Source organism: Danio rerio, chromosome 9 (assembly GCF_052040795.2).
Source record: "Danio rerio strain M-AB ecotype USA chromosome 9, GRCz13ab, whole genome shotgun sequence".
Lineage (NCBI taxonomy): Eukaryota > Metazoa > Chordata > Actinopteri > Cypriniformes > Danionidae > Danio > Danio rerio.
This window is the reverse complement of record NC_141029.1, coordinates 38,881,426-38,909,366: the sequence shown is the minus strand read 5'-3', so window position 1 is coordinate 38,909,366 and position 27,941 is coordinate 38,881,426. Positions and strand designations below refer to the sequence as shown.

Here is a 27,941-nt window from a genome sequence, read left to right as displayed (position 1 = left end):
AATAAATTAGAAATTTCAAGGGTTCAGTCAAAGCAGGGTGAATCAGCCTTCTGCTAGAATCAGCTCCCAGAAATGATCAGATGTGCTCCAACATTCGGTACATTTCAATCAGGACTAAAAACACATCTGTTTAGCTGTGCCTTTACTAAATGAGCTCTTTGCTACATCCGACGGATTGCACCATTATGTCTTTTTCTTTTTCATTCTTTTAAAACCTGTTTAAACAAATTTTCATCTATTTGAATAATTTTTCATTGTTTTATTTTTAATTTTCTTGCTTCTTTTTTCTTGTTTATGTAAAGCATTTTGAATTAGCTTTGTGCATGAAATGTGCTATGTAAATAAACTTGCGTACCTTGCCTATATACAAGATACAAGCAAGTATTAACAGATTCCTATTTAGTTTTTTAAATGATGGATGAAAATAAATTATATGTATATATTTCTATATATAAAATTGTTTAATTTAATCTAATTCTAACTTATAACTTTCGCTATAAAACTGTATTAACTTATAGTTAAATGCACATTTAGTTTATATTTTTATTTATAAATTAACACTTCATGGTAAAGTAGTACGGAAAGCGCTTTGAAAAAATTGTAGGAAATATTTTTGTTGCATCAAAAAGTGTGGTTATGATAACCCAATAAGATAATCCAGCAAAGATTAGTGCTTAAAATGTTACTAAAATGCAATATTTGAACATCATAATTTAGTAGATTATGATGATATGGTATGATTATGATAAATGAGATGAATAAATACTACATGAACTACAAACAAATAAATGAATAAATAAACAAATTAATTAAGTAATAAATAATGAATAAATAAATAAATAACTGCCGTTTTTGCGAAAAAACACCCCTTTCAGTAGAATTCTACTGAACTGTACACTCATTCGTACAAAACTGAAATAAAAAAAAAGAAAACTATTGTTAGAAAATTATTGTTTACTGTCTTTAAATTAAAATCAGTGTGCTTTAGAGTGGTTTGCACTGTTGTATGTTTAATTGTAAAATTTCTAATATTTGTGTGTGTAATCTAAAAAGGAAATACATGAAATCTTTCTTCTGAGACTGAATGCCAAGAGCGTAATATTTTTTAGCTTATATCTCTCAATTCACACAAAAACATAATTGCGGAAAATAAGTTTCAAGTACTAGTCAGAATAGTCAGTGTGGTATTGAGTAGGGCTGCACAATATATCGTTTAAACATCAATATCGCAATGACCAAGAACCGCAGGTCAAAACACAGGCGTTTTGTGGAGTCTGCAGAATTCAAGCATAACAGAGTGAAAGTTAATCATGTGCATGTGTTTTTTAGGCCTTTGAGTAAGCATTTTAAAAGTGTTACATTTAAAAAAGCATAAAGAAGTTAAATAGAATATCATTTTAATAAACAATTTCTATAAAGAACATTATGCATTGTTAATTTACATTTGATTATTCATTAATATACATTTGATTATTATACACTATATTCAATGTCTGTAGCAGAATATTGTTAGGCTCACCGCAGAAAACCACAAACCATAAATCACTGTCCATTACACCTTAATACTAGCTTCATTGTATTTATTTATGACTGTATTTTGTTTAATATATGTATGTAAAAGATTACATAAAATACATTTATATTTCACTCCCCTATAAAATCCCAATCAATCTAAAGTATTTGGAATAAAGGAGTTATTTAAGTCATCTGGTGAAATTATATCTAAATATATTATATCAGATACAATTGAAGTCAGAATTATTATTATCATCAGTTATTAGAAATGAGTTATTAAAGCTATTATGATTAGAAATGTGTTGAAAAAAAAACTTCTCTCCCTTAAACAGAAATTGGGGGGAAAAATAAACGGAAGGGCTGATAATTCAGGGGGGCTAATGATTCTGACTTCAACTATATATCGCAGACGAAAACAAATATCGCAATGTCAAATTTTTCCAATATCGTGCAGCTCTAATATTAGGTTTGTGAGATTCCAAGTGACTATTATATCAGTCAGAGGTTGTCACATAATTCTAAGAAAACAAATATACATCAAAGTTGTGAAATTTCATCTCAGAATTGCAGCATGTAATCCTGGAATTGTAAAACTGATTTAACAAATAAATAAGTTATATGTGGCAAATCTGAATTGTGAGGAAAAAATGATTCCATCCATTCTGTGATAGAAGCAGGCATCCATAAGAAAGTCCTACTGCTCAGAAAGTGATGATTATTTTTACTTGAACTACACGTTTAAGTGTAAGGAGCTCAGGCCTAGGTGCTAATTACATGATACCTAATGATGCTTACGTAACCTTAGCTGTATTATTTGTTAAAACTTGTCTTGAAGAATGCTCGCATGTAGTCCTGAACACACTTCCAATGGCCCTGTTTAGGATTCCTGGTGGAATGTGAAGAATGGCAAAGCAAAGCAAACATCGCTGCCGACTCCGCGCCCTAAAACAACATCATGATTGATAACTGCAGTTTAATGTTCGGGACATGTGGCAGAGATTAATTCTCATTTGGCTCTTTGTGTAAACGCTATCTCGTGCATCTAAGGAGCCTGTTCATTGTCTCACCGTACCGGCAGGGTTTGAATGATGTGCACTTGTGTCTTTGTCAATGCATTATTAGGCGGAATCTCTCGGACATTGTGATGAATGAAACAAGACTCTTCCGGACTCCGAATCTCACAGCATCATCCACCATATTGGCACGCGATACAATGAGATTTTGCGCGGAGGCCCTGCAGGTGCTTTCTGCCCTGTGTTTCCCACACCTGGAAGGGCACCAAAGGGCATGGACACATTACACGCCTATTCAGCGTGGTGTCTCTCAGGCTCCGCCCACTCTATAGGATATACTACTCCGCCAGCAGGCTAACAATGAGCATCGCTATCACTGTCCATCTATTCAACGTTGGGCGGGACGCACTTATCATAAAGGCTCCTGTCATTTTGATGGCCGTTATCATTGAATACGCCTTCATGAAACCAGACATAAAAAAGGCTGCCACCTCGGGGGGCCCTGTTCCGATCCATCTCCCAAAGAAGAGAAAGAGTCGGGGTCAGAACCTCCACTTTTCAGATGTCATTTATCACGTCAATGGAGACTGTACAGTACATGGGATTAATCGGGGATGAATTGACGCACCTAGAGAAAAAGGATATACAGGGACGGCTTGAAGATCGAGAGATAAAAGGAAGCAGTAAAGAAAGAACTATGGGATTTCCAGGCCTTTGAGAGGTGGCTGATCTGGCACGGAGTAGCGTTGTAGGCGCCAGCGATACTGTATGTCTTTACTGTATTACTGTATGTGCTGGAAAGTGCAGAACTGTCAGCATAGACAGCATCTCTTCTGTAGGAATGGGTGATGAGTGATTTTGCAATATATCAGTAAAAATTCTAACAATGATAAAAAAAAAGTGTACTGATCGTATTAATAATAATGATGAAGCCTATATTTGGCGTGTGCAATACGTGTTATTATCACAGTTAGGGCTACACGATTAAGGATAAGATAAAAATCACTTTTTTTTTTGCTTGGAATAAAGATCACTATTTACTCATGATTCTGTACACTGTTAAATGTTTGAGATTGGTTAAACTTACAAACTCAAGTTCACCAGCTGCCTTGAACATGTGAGTCAACTCAACATAGAGATTCTTTGTTTCAACTTAAGATGTTGAGTTTTAGTTAAATATATTGTGAAACTTCACATCTTATAGCCGGTGTCCACTGAGTGGAACAGTATGGTATGGTAGGGATTAGTATGGGTCACCTTTATCCGGCTTGCGTTTCCACTGGCAAAAGAGTACCAATAGTGGGTGTGGTGTAAGACAGAAAGTTTCTGTTTTCTTCTAAGTCATTCTCGCTCAAGGAAATGTCAAAGTAAAGCTGTACAGGTCGTTCACATATCTTATGAGAAGCACTTCTCACAAAACAGATGCTTTATAAACACAAATACTTGTATATAAATGTTAATTGCTAACCTTTATATGAACATGATTTAATTATAACTGCAGATCAATGATCAAAACAGCCTACTGTAACGTCTGCAATTATGTAAAATAAAAAAGATATGCAACATATATGAACACACACAGACCCGTACAGTCTCCGATATGTTACCAATTACAGAAAAAGGACACATAGCATACATTTAGTGCTTATTTGGGTATCTTTAATTTTCTTCAACACATGTAGCCTCTTGGTAGAAAGTAATTCTGTCATTCCGAGTTCATAATAGTCCAAATGGCGAGGATAAACATGGCAGTTTGTTTATGGTTCAGGTTGCTGAAAGAATCATTTACTCCTTTGTTTTTTCGAGCTTCATTCTCGCATTTGTCCATTTCTGAAAGGATCAGATGTCGGAAACACTTTAATAATCATCAGCTCAAGAAGTTCGTTATTTCAAGACACTCACGCAAGCGATAACAAACTTTCTGGAGAAAGTGCAATCGCTCCCGCTTTTAGACGGCCTCGTAAAACAACAACAGGGCACAGCAGATTTTGTTTTTCAATAATAATATTTGGCCTATATGTAGGCCTACTGGGCGACGCAGTGGCACATTGTTCGTAGTGTATGAGTGTGTGTGCGTGTGTGTGTGAATGTTTCCCAGAGATGGGTTGCGGCTGGAAGGGCATCCACTGCGTAAAAATGTGCTGCATAAGTTGGCGGTTCATTCCGATGTGGCGACTCTGGATTAATAAAGGGACTAAGCCATCAAGAAAATGAATAAATGAATGAATGTAGTCCTACTGTTGGTTACAATGCTACATTTTATAAGGGTGGTGGACTTGAATAGCCTTTAAATAGACTTTATAATAGAATAGATTTCCCCAGTCGTTAATGCACAGGAAAGTCTAATTTAGGCTCATTCTGATTACATACCCATATATAAAATTTTGGAGAAAGCAAAATAAATCCTGGGAGCCACTTTTTTTGCTGTTCTCAGGTAAATCCACCAGAGGCCGCTGTTGACTGACTGATTTACTGATTGACCAACCGACCGCTCCACTCACCCTCCCCCTTTCAAAAACCCAAAAAATAGTGTTTTAAAAAGCACAGATTGACCTGCTCACACCCTTCCCTAAACTTAACCGCAATATTTTAAAAAGCAATCCAGAAAAAGAAAAGCCCTCTGATTTTTACCATGTCTTCAGATTTTACCACATTCTTACCCTGTTATTTACTTGTTTACTTTTTTTTTTTGGCTGCTTTACCAGACTCGAACCCCATTGTCGTGGTCAACTCCGCTCTGTCTCTCAAGTCTTCCGACATATGTGTTGAGCTACCGAACAAACTACAAAAAAGCCATCCACACGGAGGTAAGTGCTCAGCTGGTAAGTGAGAAAATGAGCACCGTCATACCGTCCTGTAGTGTTTGTTTTAAGGACGAAATGCAGCCATAAAAACCTCTGGCTACTTGATTTGCAATCCACGTCCATCATGGAAAAGCTACAGGTGTAAGTATGGCACCAGCGGGAGTTCAGACTGGCCCATGAGATCAGTGCAGAGACTCGTCTGTCACTGGCTCTTTCAGGAATCAGTCTCATGCTCTCCACTCCTCCATGACCACCACAGCATCTGTTCAGGATATGGCTTGGTCCAGGGTTATGGAGAACTTTAGAAGTTCTCTGTTGTTGGTATCATCTCTTCAAAGGACTTGGATCATCTCTTTCCTCTTGACCAGCTGCTTCAGTGTGTTTGGTTAAGGTTGAGCTCTGCAGGATTAGGGTTAGGTCAGATTCTGGAATCAATTACTTGGATTAAGAATTAAATTCTTGATATAAAATGTAAATTTTGATCGATTCCTATGCTCACATTTAAATTTTTTTTACTTAACAATCTGCCAAGAACTTCTGCAATAGGACAACTTAAATAATAATCTAAACCAGGTGTCACCAAACATGTTCCTGGAGGGCCGGTGTCCTGCAGATTTTAGCTCCAACCCTAATCAAACACACCTGAACAAGCTAATCAAGGTCTTACTAGATATACTTGAAACACCCAGGCAGGTGTATTGAGGCAAGTTAGAGCTAAAACCTGCAGGGACACCGGCCCTCCTGGACCGAGATTGGTGACCCCTGATCTAAACACTAGTTTAAAGACTGCAAGATGTGCTCAAAGTGTGACTTCATTTGTGAAAAGCCACTAATAAACGGCCACATTCTCAACAAATGGCAAACAGAATGGGATCAGTGCTCAGAAAATAAACTCTCTAAACTTCAGCCAAAAATAGGAGGGAAATCCAGTTTATTTTTTAACTCAAGACATGATGAGATTGTTTACAGAAGATGCCACATTGGACACACAAAACCCACACATGAACATATACTCAAAGAAAGAAGAGCCCTCAAAATGCCAATATTGCAGCAGAAATCAAACTGTTAAAACATACAGTTGAAGTCAAAAATATTAGCCCCCCTTTGAATCTTTTTTCTTTTTTAAGTATTTCCCAAATTATGTTTAACAGAGAAAGGAAATGTTCACAGTATGTCTGTTATTTTTTAAAACACCATTTTAAGGTGAAAATTATTAGCCTCTTTAAGCTTTATTTTTTATTGTCTACAGAACAAACCATCGTTTTACAATAACTTAATTATAAATAACAATAATTCAGGGGGGGCAATAATTTTGACTTTAAGTATACTTGTGGAATGACCTGATTTTTTAATGTTATCAGACATTAATAATTTTATCTAAAGAGACTTTAAATAGAATATTTTTAAATGTAAATCCTTCTAAAATTGTAAAGTAAACCTTAAAAATGTTTTGTATTTTAATCTTATATATTATCATTATTATTTATATTATTATTATTATTATTATTATTATTATTATTATTATTATGTATTTTACCTTGTGTATTATTTATTGCTGTTGATGACTTTTAATTGTTAGAATATTTTTATATTTATAGAAAAGTGATATTTATAAAATGTGGTTTTCTGTTTTTTTGTTTTGTTTTTTTGCCGTAACATAAAAGCTGAAATGGCAGTAAAATCAAAATTCTCTCACTCTCTGTTCATTTGTGATCAGATCAATGAAAAAGCATACCTGTTTAAACAGAGCCTAAGTTATTTTTTTATTTATTTACTTATTTATTTATTTGTTTATTATTATTTTTCATCCAAACTGCTAATCGCTAAGAATCGAAATCGATAAGCGGAATCAAAATTCTAGGTAGAACAGGGTACATGCACACAGATTTTTTTTTACAGCTAGCCAGCCTCAGCGCTCCCGGTGAACTGTTTTTGCATTATACAACTGCCATGTTTGAGGTCGGATTTCTTTAAAAATCATTGTTCTTCACTGCCTGATGTACATACAATATAAAGTGGGTCTCAAACCGGACAAAAAGCACTGCATTAAATTCCATATCCCCCCACCATGTCTTTAAAATATGACCCCTGTATTTTACCCCAGTATTTTCAATGGAGTTTTTGCACTCGCCTGATGATCCTGATGGTGCTAGCAGTTACATGGTCTTTCATCTTGTTTTATGCTTTAACAACTACATGAATGCTTAAGTCTTTTTAACTGAATGTATTAGATTGCAATATTGATGTTGTAAAAGAAACCTTATGAAACAGAAAATGGTCACATTAAACTTTCATTAGCTGTACATTTACACCATTGATAACATTTAAGAGTGCCAACAGTAACTGTGCAGTTAGTGGGTGTCCAGGAGCTGGGTTTTTCTTTGTAAAATATAAATAAAATATATGAAAATTAATGCTTTTCTCCAAAGATGCAGGACTTTTTTAGTCTCTCTGTGGACAAATATTAGTTATCGTAATTTATATCATTATCGCAAAAAAATAACAGAAAATATTGTGATTTCATTTTAAGACCAGCACATCGTCCATCTTTAGCTTTTGGGTCAGAGATTGCAGAAGCTCAGCGTGTCGGATTTGCGTCCTCAGATGGTCCCGCATAGAAATGAGCAAGCTGACGGCATGTGGTCATCATTTGCCCGCCAGATTAGTCTTGTGACTCTCAGGCCTCGCTGCGTCTACTGTCTTCTCTCTTCATGCGCACTGGTGTGAACGTCTCTTTCTAAGAAGGTCACGGCCATTCATTTACTGGCACTTATGACATCATTTCTTTGTTAATTGACTGGCTGAGCAGACCTTTGTGTAGGAATGGAAGCGTGTAATTGATTCAGGATGCTTTTAGAAAAATACCTGTGGTTTTAAATGAAAATCAGGAAACATTCCGGTTGGACTTTGTTTTGATGGGCTTCTTTAGACATTATGTTGACTGTAAGTGACTTATATAAGGTTCAACTCATTAAAGCATTGGTACTAAAATCACTAAAAGGGACAGGTCATCTAAAAATGAAAATCCACTAAGTTTACTCATCCTCAAACCATATAAGATGTAGGTGACTTTTTTCCCCAGTATCTTTAATTATGAAAAGTTTTAATGTGTTGATTCTTTTAAAAAAAGGATGTACATTTATATGAACTCATCTTAGTATCAAATTGCAAACAAATAAATATAAATGAATAGTTAAAGGTGCAGTAGGTGATTGTCTTCAGACACATTTTTGTTGTTCTGGTTAAAAGTCTCTTCACATTCCGATAGTAATGATTAAAGTAAATGATCTAAATGTATTTATATGTATTTTTATATTCTGGGGAAGGCCTAAAACTAAAAAATGTTCATCCAACTAAACTTTATCAGGCTGACAGTTCTCATAATTCTGGTAAGTAGCTCTGTCAACAAATGTAGATTTGTACATCTGTGCAGCCGGTCACGCAGATCTGTCATTTACACGTTTACACACCACACCATACCAGACCCCCTTTATTAGAAATGAGTTATTAAACTATTATGTTTAGAAATGTGTTGAAAAAAAATCTTCCCTCTGTTAAACAGAAATTAGAACAGTATTGTTATTTTACAATTATTATTCTAAATAAACAACCGAAATTAATCCTAAATGTAACTGGAAAACAATCTAAAGACACAACTGGACTGATGCTAAGATAATTTAAGAAATCTTTTGCATGAATATCAATTTTTATTAGAATAAAATTCTTTAGACAATTTGTAACGGTAAGAATAAGCAAGACAAAAAAGGATCCAAATGCAAGTGAGGGTTTATTATAAGTCAAAAAGGTGAACACAAGCAAACAGGGAGCTAGAAGCGTGGACGAAGTCACTGCGAAGTCACGAAGACGAAGACGAAGTCACTGCAATATCTATATCACCAGGAACATCTAGAACCAGCCCGAGTCAATCCTGACAACACAGAAAGATCATAAACACAGAGCAACCAACTGACAATGATGTCCTGGCTTTCCACTCTAATATAGGCGAGCTAAGTGCCATCAGCTGGATCTGCTGATAGTCCCGCTGATCATGTGATGTAAACAAAGCACGCCTCAGAGCACATGAAAACCATAACACAGAAAGAGCGCATGTACCTGACAACTGTGACACAATTCTATAGAATACAAAACAGATGTTTTATGCTGTCTTAGACTTGACACATGGCCAAGAATTAGGTTTATTAAGTCTTACCTCCCTGACTCGTCGTCCACCTTTTTGCTTTATACAAAAAATCTATCAGGAGCCATGCTTAGTCAACATAAGATCACAATCATATTATTTAAACTTTGTTTTGTCGACTTGCAAAACTCACTGCATGCCGACACCTACGCATAAAAAACTGTTACGCCGGTTTCACAACACATGAGCAGCACTGCTATTTTTCCGGCATGCATGTTCACAAGCAGGACTTACATCGAGAGCAGAGCAGCGTGTCAGCGTCATATAGGAATGGTACGTGAGGTGCTCGAATATGTTTTTTTTTTCGCGCACATGCTCAGTTTGCTTTTTGACTACATTACTTTCATCAGTGTTGGTTTGGTTGCACATACAGAATAACATCTTTACTCTGGGATTACCACTTTTGATAAATACAATTGCTTATAAAGTAAATCGTATCTCAAAACATTTACTGGGGCACTGGTAATTGTGGGATCTAGCGACGCCCCTGGTAATAAGTGTAATTCCTGCACGCCAGTGGCCAACCACTAAGCATACAGTTGTGGCTTTAGGACAAAGCAAGTGAGAGAGTGAGACCAGCGATCCTTGCATGCATGAAATATTGCACATTATAAGTTTTGCTTGCCACACAATTGAAAACCTGCTAGATATAATAGTTTTTTCATTAGGAATTGTAGTGTTATAAAGTACTGTAAAGTTTTCTGGTGAATGACATGATCTAGTGGGTTTTTACTGTCCTCTTTAAGGTGCGCGTTTGTCATTTCAGGTGGCGTGGCTTTGGAAGGCAGGGTAGGGACTGTATTTCAAATATATTATGCTAACGGATAGCATTTTGGCAGATCACTTACTGCATACCACTTTTGCAAGGTGTTGGTAATGCCCCATTTATGGACAATTTTGGCATTTTTTTTCCTCTTTTAGTTGCCGTTATCAGTCTCAAACTATTTTACCCTTCTTTTGTAAGTTGTGAAAATGCTATTGTGGAGTTTTTCTTATGTAACTTGTGATGCAAAACAATTATTTGTGGTTTTATGTCATTTGCTGCACTCTTTACCAATTTATGGTGACTTGTGCTTCTGAGAAACCCGAAATGTGACAAGTAATACACAATAACAACCATAAAGAAGTCATTGATAAAGCTCTTCAAATGTATCTAATTGATGCTTTAGTGCATTGCAGCTGTAAACAAGGGGGAAAAGCCTCAGTTAAATGTGTGTTGTGTCATGTGTTTAGTGCGATTGGTTGCATTACCAGATCTGTTTAAAGGAATAGTTCACCCAAAAATGTTAATATACTCACCCTCAAGTTGTTTCAAACGTTTGTGAGTTTCATTCTTCTCTAAAAGTAGGTATTTTGAAGAAAGCGGAAAATCTGTAACCATTGACTTCCATAATAGGAAAAAAACAAATAGAATGGACGTCAACAGTTCCAGGTTTCCAACAATCCTTAAAATATCTTCTTTTGTGTTCAACTGAAAAAAAGAAACTTATAAAGGTTTGAAACAAGTAAAGGGTGAGCAGACAGTTTTTTTAGTATTGGGTGAACTATCCATTTGATTTCTTTCACTAAGAGAAAGATAATGGCTTGCAAGTTCTGGTACTGTATATCTTAACATTTTTTTTTTTTTTTGCAGTTTAATTAAATAATAGCAAGTTTTCTTCTTATATTCTACATTAGTTGCAGACAAAGTTACCTTATTTTCATGTTAATTCTACAAGTGTAAAACCCCGGTGTACAGCAGGCCAATCGGAAGACAAAACACACTGTGATGAGACTCACAGGCCATGCCCTCTGCATTTGCATGTATGTCTACTTTAGGTCATTCATCCAGACCTGACGAGCAGCCGCGTTATCAAGAGAACACGACTCATATGCACTGAGAACATTAATATGCATGCCTCCGTCTGTGTTTGATAAGCCAAATATTTTCTAGTGATACAATAGTGATAATTTTCCTCCTGATTTTAAGCAGATATTTCACTTACTAAGTATATGGGATTTTTTATTTTTTTGAAACCACCTGCGCCAAACTGTTTACATTGCGTTACTGGGCATCGACAGTAATAGACATGTTTTTAGACTCGTCTCAAGATGCAAAATGCTCAATTTAAAAATTGCACATTTCTTCATCTCCACTCCGAAGAGGCATAATGTATGTTTAGTTACATATTTTGTTGATTTATCGTGCTTATTGTGAAATTTGATGCATATGTTTCAACAAACACATGTAGACTGATGAATGGTGTCAAATCACTCAGCTCAAATGTCATATGTTCATGCAAAGGCTGATATCAAGTCCTGGCTGTGTTTTCTTTGACAATAGCTTTAAAGTACAACCCGATATCACTCTCTTTTGTCAAGTTTAATTATAATTAGCCTTTATCCACAACAGATCTGGTGCGCAAAATAGGTTAATGTTACTTTGATTGGGTTTATATTTGTCTGTCTTCAGTGTACATCATACTCTGTGTGAGTATGTGTATGTGTCTGTAAGAGTGACATGTCAGAGTGAGTTCATTAATATTCATGACACAAACCATATATGGTCAGTCATAGGGATTCTGATTCTATGAATATTTTAAGGAGTAATAAATGAGCTTATAAATCCATCAAGACTTTTTTGAACTTACTGAAGCCATAAACCTACTATGTGGATATCAGAGAACAATTTAACTTATTAAACCAATGCAGTATATGGCACCTTTAAGAAAATTTATGTATCTCAAAAAATGTGAATATTTTCTTAAAACTACTGTCAGACCCTTATTTTTCTGGATAGCTGTCAATTTGGTCGTCTTCCCCATAATTACAATTATGTGTTCTGGATTAGCCCTTGAGGTAACTGGAAATACACAAACGTATTGAAATAAACATGCTCAAAATTTAGCATTTTCATTTTTTTTTAAAGATTCCCAATTTTACATTTTCTCAATTCATAAACATAAGACTTTTTTTACAGTTAAAAAGACAAATCTTAATATTTCACTTTGAAATATTTAACTTTGAGTGCAGTCAGTCTAGAAATATAATTTTGATATGTGCATACACTGTACAGTATATACTTGAATTTACTACATTTTTAAAGGTATCTGGTTGCAAACAATTTATATGGGCTGAATATAAACAAATTAAATTAGCAATGTTTTACCAACTTAATATGTTTGTTTAAATTTAGCCCATATAAATTGTTTGCAACCTTAAAGAAATGTAGTAAATCTAATTAATCTATTATTTCAGTGTACGAGGTAAACTATTATCGTAGCGTTACATTAGCGTTACATTGAATATTGCATTAAAATAAGTTTAAATAATTTTGAAAAGTTGCAATATTAGTGTTTTAGCACTATTTTAACAGTGTTATGATGTATGGCTGTTCCGGTAAACAATTTTATATTGAATCGCGATAAAATTTGTGTGAATAACAATGACAAGCGCTGGACTTTTTTACTCTATATTGATCTAAGAGACAATCACACAGCTGAAATGTACAACAATGGGAGTCTAAAAGTGTGTTTATATTAGAGATGTTTAGAATTTTCAGCCTCAGAAAATTTGTCAGCCAAAAATGTTATGCTATTTAATGGACCTTTTCATTTTTGTGGCTTCAGTTATTGTTGGGGTACTCTTAAATCTGGAAGCAGTAACGTCTTGTGTTGAAATATGTATTGTAATCATTCAATATGGAAAATAAATATCGCCCAGCCCTAGCTGTATGCAACAATACATTTTGTAACATGTTTCTGTTTGTATTGCCATATGAATAATAGTAACCCTAGAATGTGAAGTATAAAATTAGTTTATAACTGGGATGGTTGATATATATAGGACTTATTGATGTCTACAGATGTTGAATTCTTTAAACACTGGTCACAAGAAGAGTTTTTCATTGAGAGGAATTATCAACTGTATACATTTACACTTCTTTTTAACGTACTAAAAATAGTAAAGCATGCAGTAATATTGTTCTTTTTTATGTTTGGTTTTATTGCACGGATGACGTAGTAACTCAAAAAATGTCACTTCTCAAGCTTTGCATTCTTTCTTAGATGAGTAGCGTGTGGTAAAAACACCCTGAAGACAACAGCGATCTCATTCTCGAGGAATTCTTTAAAGTATTTATTGCCATTCTGATTTTAAACAAAACTGCTTATTTTTTGCTCCTCTTTTTCCCAGAGTTTCAGGACAAATAAATAAAGTTCCAGCTGAGCTTTTAAACTGCAAAATGCTGGACAAAAGAACATTTGTTCTGACTTACTACAATTATTTACCATTAAACTAAGGTGAAAAATCTCTCTCACACACTTCACACCGAGGCATCACTATTAACATTCTTTTATTACTGCAGTACAAAGAACCTCTTGTGTTTGCAGCAGGAAGTTTGGTTACAATTTGTTTTGATGGTTCCTCTTTAGACATTCTATGGACTATAAATAACTTTGTAACTACATGCCAACTTACTCTCATTAGTAGACTGACAATGCTTACTTGCAATTTTACTTTTAGTAAGTGAAATGTTTGTTGGGAAACATCAAGAATTGTACTCATCAAAATAAAGGTTCTTGATTGGCGTCAATGGTTCATTCATTCATTTTTCTTCAGATTAGTCCCAAATTTATCAGGAATTGCCACAACGGATTAAACCATCAACTGTCTAGGCATATGTTTTACACAGTGGATGCCCTTCCAGCTGCAACTTAGTACTGGGAAGATCAATGGTTTGGCAAAGAATATTTAACACGATGAACTGTTCCTTTTTCTTTATAGTAGAAAAAAGTTTTTTATTCAAAAGAACTGAAACTGATTATTTTTTACATTGCAAATGTTTTACTGTCACTTTGACCAGTTTGTTGCATCCTTGCGTAAAAACAGACCTTTAAAGGGAACCTATGCTTCTTTTTGCAAGATTTTTCACCCCTACCCCTTCTCCTTGGCTCTAGAAACAGAGTGTGAAGGGGAAGGGCTTCAAAATGTACCCCTAAGAAATGGGATAGCACTATAACACCTGCACACGTCATCAAATGTCATCGCGAGCTCTTACTTCATATGAGAGAGACGACAGCAACTGCTGTAGTTACTGTATTTCAGTTGTGTTATTTTTTGGTATTTATCTTCAGGAAGTCACTGAAAGCATATACAGTTGAAGTCAGAATTATTAGCCCCTCTTTGAATTTTTTTTTCTTTTTTAAATATTTCCCAAATAATGTTTAACAGAGCAAGGAAAATCTTCACAGTTTGTCTGATAATATTTTTTTCTTCTGGAGAAAGTCTTATTTGTTTCATTTCGGCTAGAATAAAAGCAGTTTTACATTTTTAAATAATTATTAGCCCCTTAAAGCTATATATATATATTTATCAGTCTACAGAACAAACCATCATTACACAATAACTTGCCTAATTACCCTAACCTGCCTAGTTAACCTAATTAACCTAGTTAAGCCTTCAAATGTCACTTTGAGCTATATAGAAGTGTCTTGAAAAATTATTGGAAATGAGTTAATAAAACTATTATGTTTAGAAAAGGGCTGAAAAGATCTTCTTAAACAGAATCTTTTTTAAACAGATGTCCAGCCTGATCTCACGAGAAAACGTAAGTATTTTACGTTTTGCCAGTTTAGTGGCTAATTCGTACGAATTCGTACGAGTTCAGTCGTACGAAATGGTAAGATTTTAAAAAGGAGGCGTGGCACCTGACCCCACCCCTAACCCCAACCGTCATTGGAGAATAAGCAAATCGTACTAAATTGTACGAATTAGATCGTACGAATTCATACGAATTAGCCACTAAATGAAAAAGTTACGAATTGCCGTGAGATTGTGTTGAGATATCGGGGAAAAAAATTAAACAGGGATGCTAATAATTCAGGGGGGCTAATAATTCTGACTTCAACTGTATTATGTTATCATAACGATAAAATGTGGCAATTAGATCATAACTGTACTGTGCATTTACACAGTGGCCATATTCATCTAAACATATAAAAACAACATTAACATTATACCAGACACTGTAAAAAAGATCATTCCCAGCCAATAGACCTTTCTTACAGGGTATTCGTGGACTACTACAAGAGTTATAACTAGGGATTTTAGATAGCGAAATTAAGCAGTTTTTTCTTAGTTTTTTTTATTATTATTTTTATTATTTTATGTCCAAACATAAATATGGATTTTATGTCCAAACACAATAAGTGTTATTAAAAAATACACATTACGTTATATTATTTCAAACTACTGTCAATAAAAGTCTCTTTATTAAACTGTAATGTTTAATTTTCAACATAAAAAGTTGACAGCAGAGATAAATATTCCATAATTCAATTCACAACTGTAAATAAATGGAAATGAATCAAATTAGCAATTCACTTAACTGTTTTTTAACAGTGTACGGTGTTCATTTGTGCATCCTAAAACTCCTCATTTATAAGCCTCTATGTCACTGTCATTGTATTGGTATGGTGGCAAGTTTGGTGTGAAAACTCTCATGGCTGACGGCTACATCTCACACAGGACTGTTTATGCACTGACACACAACTGTGTTTAAACCCCTTCTAAAAGTGATTTTAGCATAATAGATCCCCTTTTATATTTGGTGGAAATAATAGTTGCTCTATTTGTCTCTATCTACTATGTCTTAGACATGCGTTGATATTCAGTAATCAATTATCATCATTACAGAAGAGCTTTTATAACTTTGGTTCATGTCAACTGAGTTGTACATACAGTGCTAACAACAATATGGAGTGTATTTACAGCACTTTAGACTTGGATGACTCTCTCTCTCTGTGTGTGTGTGTGTGTGTGTGTCTGCATAAAGCTCTTCTTTGTTGACCTTCTAGAGTTATAGTTTCCTTGTGAAATCTTTGAATTAGTCCTCCCTTCCACTTCTTCGCACAATGCAAGCTTTTGTTTTCTCAATCTGAAGAGGGTTAAGAACGTATCGAACACATATGTGACGTCAAACACATATCTGAAAACTAAATAATGTGTCAAGAATCTAGTATACAAGTATACATTTGAAGCTCTTGGTATTTTATCTCATGTGTGCGGTCAGTAATGGATAATACTTTCTCATAGAGAACTGCACATTTAATTGAATTAATAAATATGGATATTATTGTTTTTGCTGTGATACTTAAAAGTTAGAAACTGACTAATATGGTTATATGGTTACTTGTAACAAAGTTCTTTGTGTTTATGTGATTTGAAAAATTATTTTATTTTATTATTTAAAGTTTAGTTCTTTTTACATTCTCTTTTTGGCTTTTTCTCAAGCTGTAATTATAATAAATAGTGTACAGAAGTTTCACTTGTTACTATTCATTTATTATAAGTTATTAATAATTTATCAAAATATATGTTATAATTTTTTACTAATTATAATCTCTCAACCAATTCTTTCTCTCAACTGAGATCCGTTTTTTGTCTTGATTTTAAATACCTGTTGTTTTTTATTTATTAGTATTTTTTTATTTTATTGTATATTAATTATTATTTTACTTATATTATTTATTTATTTTATTTTATTGTTTAGTTTAGTTCAGTTTGGTTTTGTTTTATTATTTAGTATTTTATTTATTCATTATTTCTTTTATTCATTTATAATTTTACTTATTTTATTCATTTATTTATTTGTTATTATTTTATTTTTATTTATTTATTTTGTTTTATTTGATTTAGTTTTGTTGCATTATCTATTATTTTATTCATTGTTATTTATTTATTATTTAATTTGATTTATTTTGTTTTATTTTATTTAGTTTTGTTTTTTAATTAATTTAGTTTTTTTTTTACTGTTAAGACATTAAAGATTATTCAGCCTCGTATGCCCCAAGCATGTAGGCCACACTAGTATTTTAAAGTTTTAAATTTTTTTCTTTGCCTGCGCATCAAACATGACTCACTGACGTGTGATTAATCTGAACGAAAATTATGCTAATTTACTAGATGGTTCCCTTGTCTCGACAAGACTTTGAGGAGCATTTATCTTGTCATTTTCAGAACCAATATGTAGTCCTGCATATTAAAGCTTTTAGTGGAAACAAATGAATACAATGAATGCTGAAATCAATCCAGTGTGACTTGTCTGTACACTTCAAAAGTTTGGGATCAGTCAGATTTAATTTGTTTTTAAAAGAAAACCATTCTGTTCACCAAGGCCACATTTATTTGATCAAAATGCAATAATAACTTTCAAGTGGTGAAATATTACAGTTTAAAATATTGTTTTTTCAGGGTGCAGTGGCTCAGTGTTTAGCAATTTCGCTTCACAGCAAAAAGTTAGCTGGTTCGAGTCCTGGCTGGGTCAGTTGGCATTTCTGTGTGGAGTTTACATGATCTCCCCATGTTCTCGTGGGTTTCCTCCAGGTGCTCTGGTTTCCCCCAAAGTTCAAAGATACGCGCTATAGGTGAATTGGGTAAGCTAAATTTGCCAAAGTGAATGAGTGTGTGAATGTGAGAGTGTATAGTGGTTTCCCAGTACTGGGTTGCAGCTGAAAGAGCGTAAACTGGATATATGCTACATATGCTGGATAAGTTGGCAGTTTATTCCACTGTAACGACTCCTGATGAATAGAGTGACTAAGCTGAAGGAAAATGAATGAGTTACTTTGAATGAATGAATCTTTGAATCTGAATGTAGCTTAAAACGTTAAGGCTTTAAAAAGATTTAAAAGATTTAAAGCTTAATTTTCAGCATCATTACTGCTTATTTTTTTGTCGGCTGCACATCTATGATGCGAATCTCCTGTTCCACCACATCCCAAAGGTGCTCTATTGGATTGAGATCTGGTGACCTGTGGAGGCCATTTGAGTACAGTGAACTCATTGTCATGTTCAAGAAACCAGGTGATTCACGCTTTATGACATGGTGCGTTATCCTGCTGGAAGTAGCCATCAGAAGATGGGTACACTGTGGTCATAAAGAGATGGACATGGTCAGCAGCAATACCCAGACCTGACACCAACAACCATGCCACGTTTAAAGTCACTTAAATCACCTTTCTTCCCCATTCTGATACTTGGTTTGAACTGCAGCAGGTCGTCTTGACCATGCCTAAATGCCTAAATGCATTGAGTTGCTGCCATGGTATTGGCTGATCCATGATGATATCGACTTTATTATGGAGCAAGGAAAGGATTTTAACAACAGCAATGGGTGATTGTGTATAATGGATAATTGATTTTGAATAATAATGTATAATTATTAATGATTTAATACCAATAATAACCAAAGTAATAATTGATCATCAAAGAAGAGTTATCAATTAATCAGATTTTGTGCTGAAACTGAAGACTAGAATAAATTCTCAATAAGTCTCATTATGAAGCTGAAAATACTTATGATGTAAATACTTATTATGAAAAGTATGACAAATATTTTAAATTCAAATAATATTTCATAATATTACAGTGTTTATTTATTTAATTAAATATGTGGAAGGAGATGAGACTTCATCAAAACAATAAAACTGTCCTGATCTTGTGACCAGTGGTGTAGATACAATGTATAATCTAGTTCATAGGAATGCATAGTTTTGGATTTACTCCCAAGGTCCCATGCGTCATATTGAATGTTTAGATAAGACCCAAGTTTAACTCTGTACTCTGAAAAAAGACCCATCGTGTTCAGCAAGAATCGCACGCTTTCAACAGTGCTATGTTTGTAATAGATTGCAGAAATCTGCCCGCAGAAATGTCAGGCTGTGTTTATGTTGTATTGAGTTAAAGGTTGGCCCACCTGTTGCATTGGTTTGGTTGTAAGCCTTCATAAAAGTCCACCTGGTCCAGCTGGTTGAGTGATGTCAAGGTCTTCATAGTGTGTTTACTCTTTCGGAGCCGCTCGCCACTCCTTTCAACTTTTCTTCAGCACTTCTCTGTAATTACCCGCTGCAAAAGACACAAGGGCTGTCATTTAATTACATGATGTGCTGATTAGTTCATCAGATTCATTGAGGGTGAATCACATATAAATATTTGCCAACAACAGCACTCTGTAAAGGAAGACAGTCTGGTTTGTGTTTTTTGTTCTCTATTAAATAATTGAACATTCACTTGAAGTTTCTTTTGAAAGAAGTCTTTTGTGCTGAGTAATATTTTAAAAAGAAGATTGCTAAAGAAAATTCAGTTGTCTATACAGTTTTCTATGATGAATTTAATATACTTATGCTGGAAAAAATCTAACAAATAAACAAGAAAACTGATTGTGAGATCTAGGGCCCTAACATACACCCGGCACAATGCAACGTGTGACGCTATTGTTGTTTGCTAGTTTCAGCTTGGTGCAAGAGTCGTTTTCACGTTTTCAATAGCAAACGCATTTGCGCTCATATGTGCGCCCATAGGCGTTCTGGTCCAAAAAAAGGAGGAGCATTGCTGGCACATTGCTATTTTAAGGAACTTTACTGCACAATAGACCAGATCAAAGCTGGACTAAAGTCCAGCGCAGAGTGCATTAGTTGTGTGCCTCGCTTAAACATTGCTTAATACGCACAGAATGCTCAGCAATACGCAAATATCTTTACAAATGAAAAAGAATTAAAGTATTTTATTAAGAATTAAAGTAAAATATTACAAAAATTATTATTTTCTAGCCTACATAAGTATAAAAACCACGGCCTTCATGCCTTCTTCATCTTGGGGGGCTTTTTTTAGTTTATTCATGACAACTTGCTTTGTATAATGTTAATGTTAGAAGTATTATTATTTATTATATGCATATTTATATTTGTTTTTATTAAAAACAAGATTAGATTTGTCCACCGGTGAGCTTTTAGACCATATGGGGCACAGCATGTGTGTTTGGATATAACTTTAAAAAAGTTTTTTGAACACACTTCATTATTGTTGTTCATTTATTCGTTTGCTGGAAATTAGAACTGAATTCAGAAGTTCATAGTTTTGAAACAAATCTTTGTGCTTAATAAACTAAATTAATTTTGTATAGGCTAATGGATGTCTGTGTGTACAACATGTTTCCCTATTCACGAGAGTAAAAGTGAAAGTAAATAATGAGGAGGCTTATCTCTCATTCTCACACTGTAGATGCTCTGTGTAACTGTTTTCATGCTAGTGAAGCGTTCAATTTTTCCACTTACAAAGTCTCCCATGTAAATAGCTAATGCGCTATGGCACGATGCAACTGACTCTTAAAGGAAATGTGAGATGAGACTCTTGATTGGTTTATTCTCAAAACACAGCCATAACTCATTATGTAGCAAAAGTGGATTCAGACATGCACCTAATGCTTTTGCGTTCTGCGCTTTGGACTTTGCGCCTAGATCATCAAAATAGAGCCCCTAAAATCAGAATTATAAGAAAAGAAGATGATAAAGAACTTCAACAGTAAGAATTCTACAATAAATATTTAGTATTGCGATGTATAAATTCAGAATTGTGAGTTTTATTTGAAAGGGCAGAATTGTGTGTATGCAGAATAAATGCTGAATTTTCGGTTTAAACCTCCCAATTCTGGGTTTTTATCTTTGATTTCTGAGTTTAAGCTCTCAATTCCTAATTTTTATCTTTGATTTCTGAGTTTAACCTCCCAATTCTGAAGTTTTTTTTTTTTCTTGAATTCTGAGTTTAAACCTTACAAGTTTTATCTGTGATTTCTAAGTTTAACTTCACACTTATGAAGGTTTATCTAGAATTCTGAGTTGAAACCTCAATCCTGAAGTTTTATCTGTGATTTCTGAGTTTAACCACACACTTATAACGTTTATCTTGAATTCTGAGTTTAAACCTCACAATTCTGAAGTTTTATCTTGGAGTTCTATAATACAAATTTAGAATTTTGTGAGATGTAAACTCAGAATGTTTAGAAAATAGATGGAGTTGTCAGTTGCAAATTTTTACAGTAAGATTTTCTATAAGAATTCTACAATAAAATTTCTAAATTGTGACATATAAAGTCAGAAGTCTAAGAACATTTCTGAATTTTAATGCATAAAATGTTGGAATTTTGAGCTTTAAACTAAAAATTCTATAATAAAACACTTCAGATTTTGAGGTCTCATGATACTTATGATAAACTCATGATACTTCTATGATACGAACTTCTACGAAAATAATTCTACAATAAAAAATTAGTATTGTGATATACAGTGGTGTGGAAAAGTGTTTGCCCCTTACTGATTTATTTATTTTTGCACTTTTTCAAACAGGGCTATGTAGTTTTGGATTTTGTTTTCCCTTACAAACACCTTAATTTAAAAAATGCATGATGCGTTTACTTTTATTATTATCTTTTTCTAATATTTAAATTAGTTTGATTATATGAAACACTAAGGTATGACAAACTTGCAAAATAAATGAGTAAGAGGGCAAACACTTTTTCATGCCACTGTTTAAACTCAGAACACTTAGAAAAAAGTCTGAACTGTGAGGTTCAATCTTAAAATACAAAATGGGGTTTGTCAAGTGTAAACTCAAAGTTCTACAATATATATTTATTAGGTTGAAATCTTTTGCAACTGAATCTGCTATTTTTCATCACATTGTCACATTAGCAAGAAATTTTTCTTCTGTTTTTGCTATAAAAGAACTCACTCATAAAGGTTTGCACCAACAGGACAGTGAATAAACTGTGACAGAATTGTTATTTCATGGTGAACTAACATTTCAACTAGAATAAATCAGCCCAAATTTAAATAATCAGTCCATTTTCGTTTAACTTGAGTCTTCACATAATTTTCTCCCCTTTTATATTTAGCAGTACAGCATCATTTGCATACATCCGATTATTAAAAGTGTACAAAATGAAGCAATCAATTTGAAACGGCATTCTCTGTAATGAAAACGATAACAGATATCGTTGCGTGTGTTGGATGGATCTTCACATGTCAAACAGGAATTCTGGTGTCAGCTCAGCAGTCATTGGTCAAACCCGAGGGTTGTTTGCTTTGCTATGTTAGGGGCGTCTTGGCCTTGATGACCTCTTTTTTTCTCCCCTTGGCCCCTAATAAGTCTTGCTTCTGCAGCAGTAACAGAATGGTCAAACATATGTCAAGGGTAATCAAGGTCCAAATGCACCTGACCTGATATAATCCCCTTTGAAAGAGGCTTCCAACTGTTTACTATTGTTAACAATGAGCACACCGCTAAAGGAGCTCCACATTGTGAAAATAGTTAACTGGAGCACTTTACAGGCACATAAAGTGTTTCTTGAGCTTTAGTAGATGAGAAGATAGCTAGAAAAAAAATGCCTTGAAGGGATAGTCAAATTCATCATCTAGTCACCCTCATGTTTTTCAAGAAACAATCCTTTTTTTTCCATCTCAATGAAAGCCAGTTTGGTCTGATGTTTATAGAAGTTTGCATCTGCAATGGAATAAAAGAGGTTTTAGAATCATATTTACAAGTCTAATTTATGCAGTTTTGAGTAATTAATAAGACCAAACTGCAAGATATAAAATTTAGAATAGTGCAAAAATGAGGGCAACACACTGAAGGCTCAGAAGTATGTATGGCTGCATTTTGTCTTGAAAAGCAAACTCTATGGGGTGGTTTGACACGATTCCTTTTCGCGTTAACAGTTGACCATTTACTACCATTTGTATAGACAGCTTTTCCACTGTTCCCAGTTTGTCCAGTGGCTTGCAATGTAAGGCGCCTGACTTGAGACGCAGAGAAGAGTTGACCACGACGATGGGGTTCAAGTCCGGCGAAGAACAGTTCCAGAAAGCAGGAAAGACAAAAACAAAAGCCAAACAATTAAATAATCAAGTAAATAACAGGGTGAGAATGTGGTAAAATTTGAAAATGTGTTAAAAATTAGGAGCTTTTCTTTTTTTGGATCGCTTTGAAAACCATGTCGATTGGGTTTTCGGAAGAGGGTGGGTACTGGTCAATCTGTGCTTTTTAAAACACTATCGGCTGGGTTTAGGGAAGGTGGTGGGTCTATGCATCAGTCGGTTGGTCCATCAGTCAGTCAGCTAGTTGACAGTGGCCTGTTTTGTGGATTTACAAAAGAAGAGTAGGTGCTGATGGTGCATGAGAGAAATTAGTGCTGTAAAACTTAGTGTGTTAACGCATACGATTAATTTGAAATATTTAATGCGTAAAAAAATTTACACAATTAACGCAGTTGCAGTTTTTTTTTTTTTTCTGTTGTGGCCGACGTGGGTTCAACATGCAAAGAAATATGGATAAGACCTAGGAAGCACTTTTTTTCAAGATAAAGCAAGTTTCAGTATAACACAATTAATGCCGCATTACCAGGCTATTCAGCGTTTCCTCCAGAGTTTCATGAAATTTTTGGTGTTTCATTTTTAACTTTGACTTCTGTTTTAATGGAATTTGATACCGCATAGCGAACGGAAAGAAAAACCTCCGCATTTCATGACTTGGGTTTTTTTAAGATAATCAAGATAATCAAAAAAAAAATTACATTGTAGACTCTTAATAAGAGTATTATCTTAATCATATTAATATTGGAGTATTGATGTCCATGTAAATGTACTCGGAAAGTAACAGATGAAGTCACAAGCTGTCAAAGACAGTGCATTCCTCTGCCTTTCAGCATGCGCCCTCCAATGTTTCATTAAGTTTGACCTGTTTCCCTCTTAAACGCAACTTTTGTAAAGCGCCTGCTTCGCGTTGTTGTGTCAGAATCCTTGTGAAATACAGCCATACTTTAGAATGCTAAGTTTAAGCAAATTTGATGAACGCGATCATGCGTGTTGAATCGCTCCGGCTGCCCTGTCCTGCGTGCGTGCGTGCATGTGTGTGTGCGTGCGTGCGCGAGTGTCTGTGTCTGTGTGTGTGTGCGCGTGTTTCTTAGCAACAAACCTGCCTAAATGTCCGTAGCCAATAAATCAAAAATTTATGAATTGCCGTGAGATTACGTTACACTCTCAGCTCACATCACTCAAAAGAAAAGCTCCATATTGTCCCCAGATAATGACAACAGACTGCACTGTTTTTGCAACTGGCTGACTGTAAAGGAGGACTAAGCAAAATTGTTTCTACTTTATAATTAATGTTTTCAACTCACAGCAATACAACTTTTCAATAAGTACAATTGTTTGTATTCAATACTTTATTGTTCTTATAATTTTCCATTTTCCATATCTGCAATGCCTGTATTTTGGCTTTTTTTTTTTTGCAGTCCACTTAGAATCCAACATGTAAATATTTTTTTTTCTTTATTGGAATTGATTGTTTTAAAATTCAAATGGCATTAACATGCATTTTTTTTAGTTTCTGTAATAAATATGGCTGTTATGCCAGGATCTTGATGGTTTATTGTGGGTATGTTGTTTACATGAAGAAATCTGTTACAAGTTGAACAAAAATTTTAATAAACAATTATATTGTGAATTTAGTTTTTGTCTTGCGTTTACATTAAGTTTACATTTGAATAGCCAAAATTACAAGTTTTAGTCTCTTAAATGTAATTAATCACGATTAATTTTCAAAAAAAGTATGAATATTTAGTTAATTTTTTTAATCGATTGACAGCACTTATATACTTTTAAATCTTGTAAACGTAAGAGAAAAACAAATAATAAATGTGAGGCTTAAATTAGCATCGCAATTGTAAGATGTAAGATTACATACTTTGAAATGTGAGAGGTAAAAAGACTGTATCTATCACCTTTTCTTTTTATGTTTTAGTGTGTAAAATGTTTATTTACCCCCGTCCCCCCTGTTTATACTTGAAGCTGTGATTATCTGTTATTCTGAATTTAGCTAAAATAGTTTTGTTTATGTATTTGTTCTTTTATGTGTTTATGTGTTTTTTTTTGTCTTTTCTTTTTCTTTGTGTTTGTGTTGTGCCAAGTCACTCATCTGTTTGTATTCTTTGTGTTTTAATATTAAAAATGAAAAATTGCAGGGGAAAAGTTCAAATGCCAAAAGAGCCTATACACTTGTGAAAAATCTAATTTCAGTTCTCTGTAAAAATTGTAAATAATTAATTAATTAATTAATTGTAAAAAAAAAAATAATAATAAAATAAAATCAATTAAGGGCAAACTTGGAATTGTGAGTGTAAGATGTGAACTTGAAACTGCAAAGAATTGTGAGTTATCCTCTAGTTTTCCATGTATGCATCTAGCAGATGCTTTTATCCAAATTGACTTATAATTAAAGGTTTTGTGTATTTTCCTGTTCTTTCTCACCCTGGCTATCAGCACAACCTTGGCATTACTTGTGCAATGCTCTACCAAAAAGACAGTCAGACAGTGGCAGCTCATCCAGGATGATGCGGCCAGGATTCTGACCAGGACCAGAAAATTAGAGCACATCACACCTGTCATCAGGTCTTTACACTGGTTCCCAGTTACATTCAGAATAGATTTTAAAGTATTAGTACTGGTCTATAAATCACTAAATAGCAAAAGAGCTCAATACGTTACAGATATGCTCACTGAATACAAACCAAATAGATCACTCAGATCTTTAGGATCATATAAACTAGAAATACCAAGAGTTCAGCCAAAGCAGGGTGAATCGGCCTTCAGAAATGTTCAGATGTGCTCCAACATCAGGCACATTCAAATCAAGATTGAAAACACATCTGTTTAGTTGCACTGTGCTACGTCCGACAGATCACACTGTTACATCTTTCTTTTCTTTTTCATTCTTTTATAACCTGTTTTAACACATTCCTGTCTGTTTTTAATCACTATTATTATTTGTTTTTACTTTCTTGTATTTGTTTCTTTAATTCCTGTTTATGCAAAGAACAATGTGAGAAATAAAGTTACAGTTCTGAAAAAAATAGTCAGAACTTTGAGTTTATATCTTGCAATTTTCAGAATTGGTGATCCATTAATACTTCATAATTACCTATTTAATGCCCCATTGTGTAAACAAACTTCCACTATTGCTGTTTTGGGCCCCATTATTTCTTTAGAATGTCTGTCTGTCGGTCTTTCTTCTAGTTTATGTGACTTACAAGGACACAAAACAGGAGTATGACCTGTAGGGATTACACTGTTGAGGTGGTTTACAGCGACATACTATGTGTCTTCATAATTCAAACACTTAAAAGTCATATTAAATGTAGTCTTTTGGCACTCAAAATTTGCAAAATGATTGAGTTTAGGGAAAGTGTAAGGTCATATAATAAGTGGTTTTTGGAGTCCTACATCAGTGGTTCCCAAAGTGGAGGTCGAGAGGGTGGCTTGTTGATTTCCAATAATCAAATACATTTTAATGAACTTTTAGAATTATCCTATTTTATCCATAACCTAGAGAAGATAAATATAGTATAGGGTTTTTACGTTACACAGCAATAGAGTCAGATGCAGCAGATTGATTTTAGGGCACTATGGTAAACTTCGACCCCTTTCTGGCACTCACATACATTAAAAATAAACGTAAAAAAATAAAAAACATAAACTGGTGTGGATGATCTCCAAAATTGAATAGACTTGTGCAGTAAACATTGTGCACATCAGTCTCAATAGATGAGGTTAATATTAGATGAAACATACATAACTGGCAAAAAAGGTTGTTAGACTGTTGCATGTTTTTGTGTTGTCAATATTCTTGTGTTTATATAGGCCTGTCGGTGTGTGTGCACCGTTTGTATGTTTATAACCACCTCCGAGGAGAGTGGGGGTCGTGAGTCACTGGAATTGTTATTTTGGGGGTTGTGGTCTGAAAAGTTTGGGAACCCCTGAACTACAGAAGTATGTGTGCATGTTGATATACAGCTTGAGCAAATGATGACAGTTGAATGTTTTAAGATGAACAATGCTACGAAGTGAACAAGGAAAAGCTGTGAAATGGAACAACAACAGTTTGTCTATTGAATTGTCCTTTAAATCAACAGATTAACATGGTTAACGCTCACGAAATCACATCAGCTCATTCACATCAGTGAATAACCAAAGAAGGCCCTCACGTTCACGGGGGGTCAGAGAGCGATCCGGAGGCGCGAGTTGCTCCAAGCGCACGCCTCCCGAATCGCGCATTATCATAGACTCCCACATCATCCATGCTATGCCTTATGTCAGCCTTCATTACCCCTCCACTGTCCCACCCCCACCGCTAACTAGCAAGGTTAAGAGGGGGGTTGGGGTGACAGACCGACCCCTGCATGTCCACTAACGGTCACTTTAATGCACTGGGGGTCAAGGGATTATTCCGGGAGGGCTCACCTCTCTCACACTGCGCTGGAAATGTGAATGAGGTCAGTGTCGAAGAGCGAACCAGCGGAGCCCAAAACTCCCTCCCCGCATCTCTTAGGGCAGCAGCAGTCATGCAGAACTCAAGTGAACACACAGAGTATGAGCTCATAGGATTAGGTCAGTGAATAAGGTCAGGACACCTCTGTGACCAGCCTTGAAATCTCTTAAACCTGTTCTATTGACCAAAAATGGTTGGGTGGTTGTCAGGCAAACCATCATATTTGAAGCTCTTTTAAGTGATTAGATAAAGCAAGAGAGAGAGAGGGAGGGG

General features: G+C 34.6%; 1 long non-coding RNA gene across 1 annotated transcript in view; it reads left to right on the top strand.

Moving 5' to 3' along the window:
* The window catches only part of LOC141376175 (uncharacterized), a 171,937-nt gene that overhangs the window by 69,615 nt on the left and 74,381 nt on the right, over positions 1-27,941 (top strand). The window lies entirely within an intron of this gene.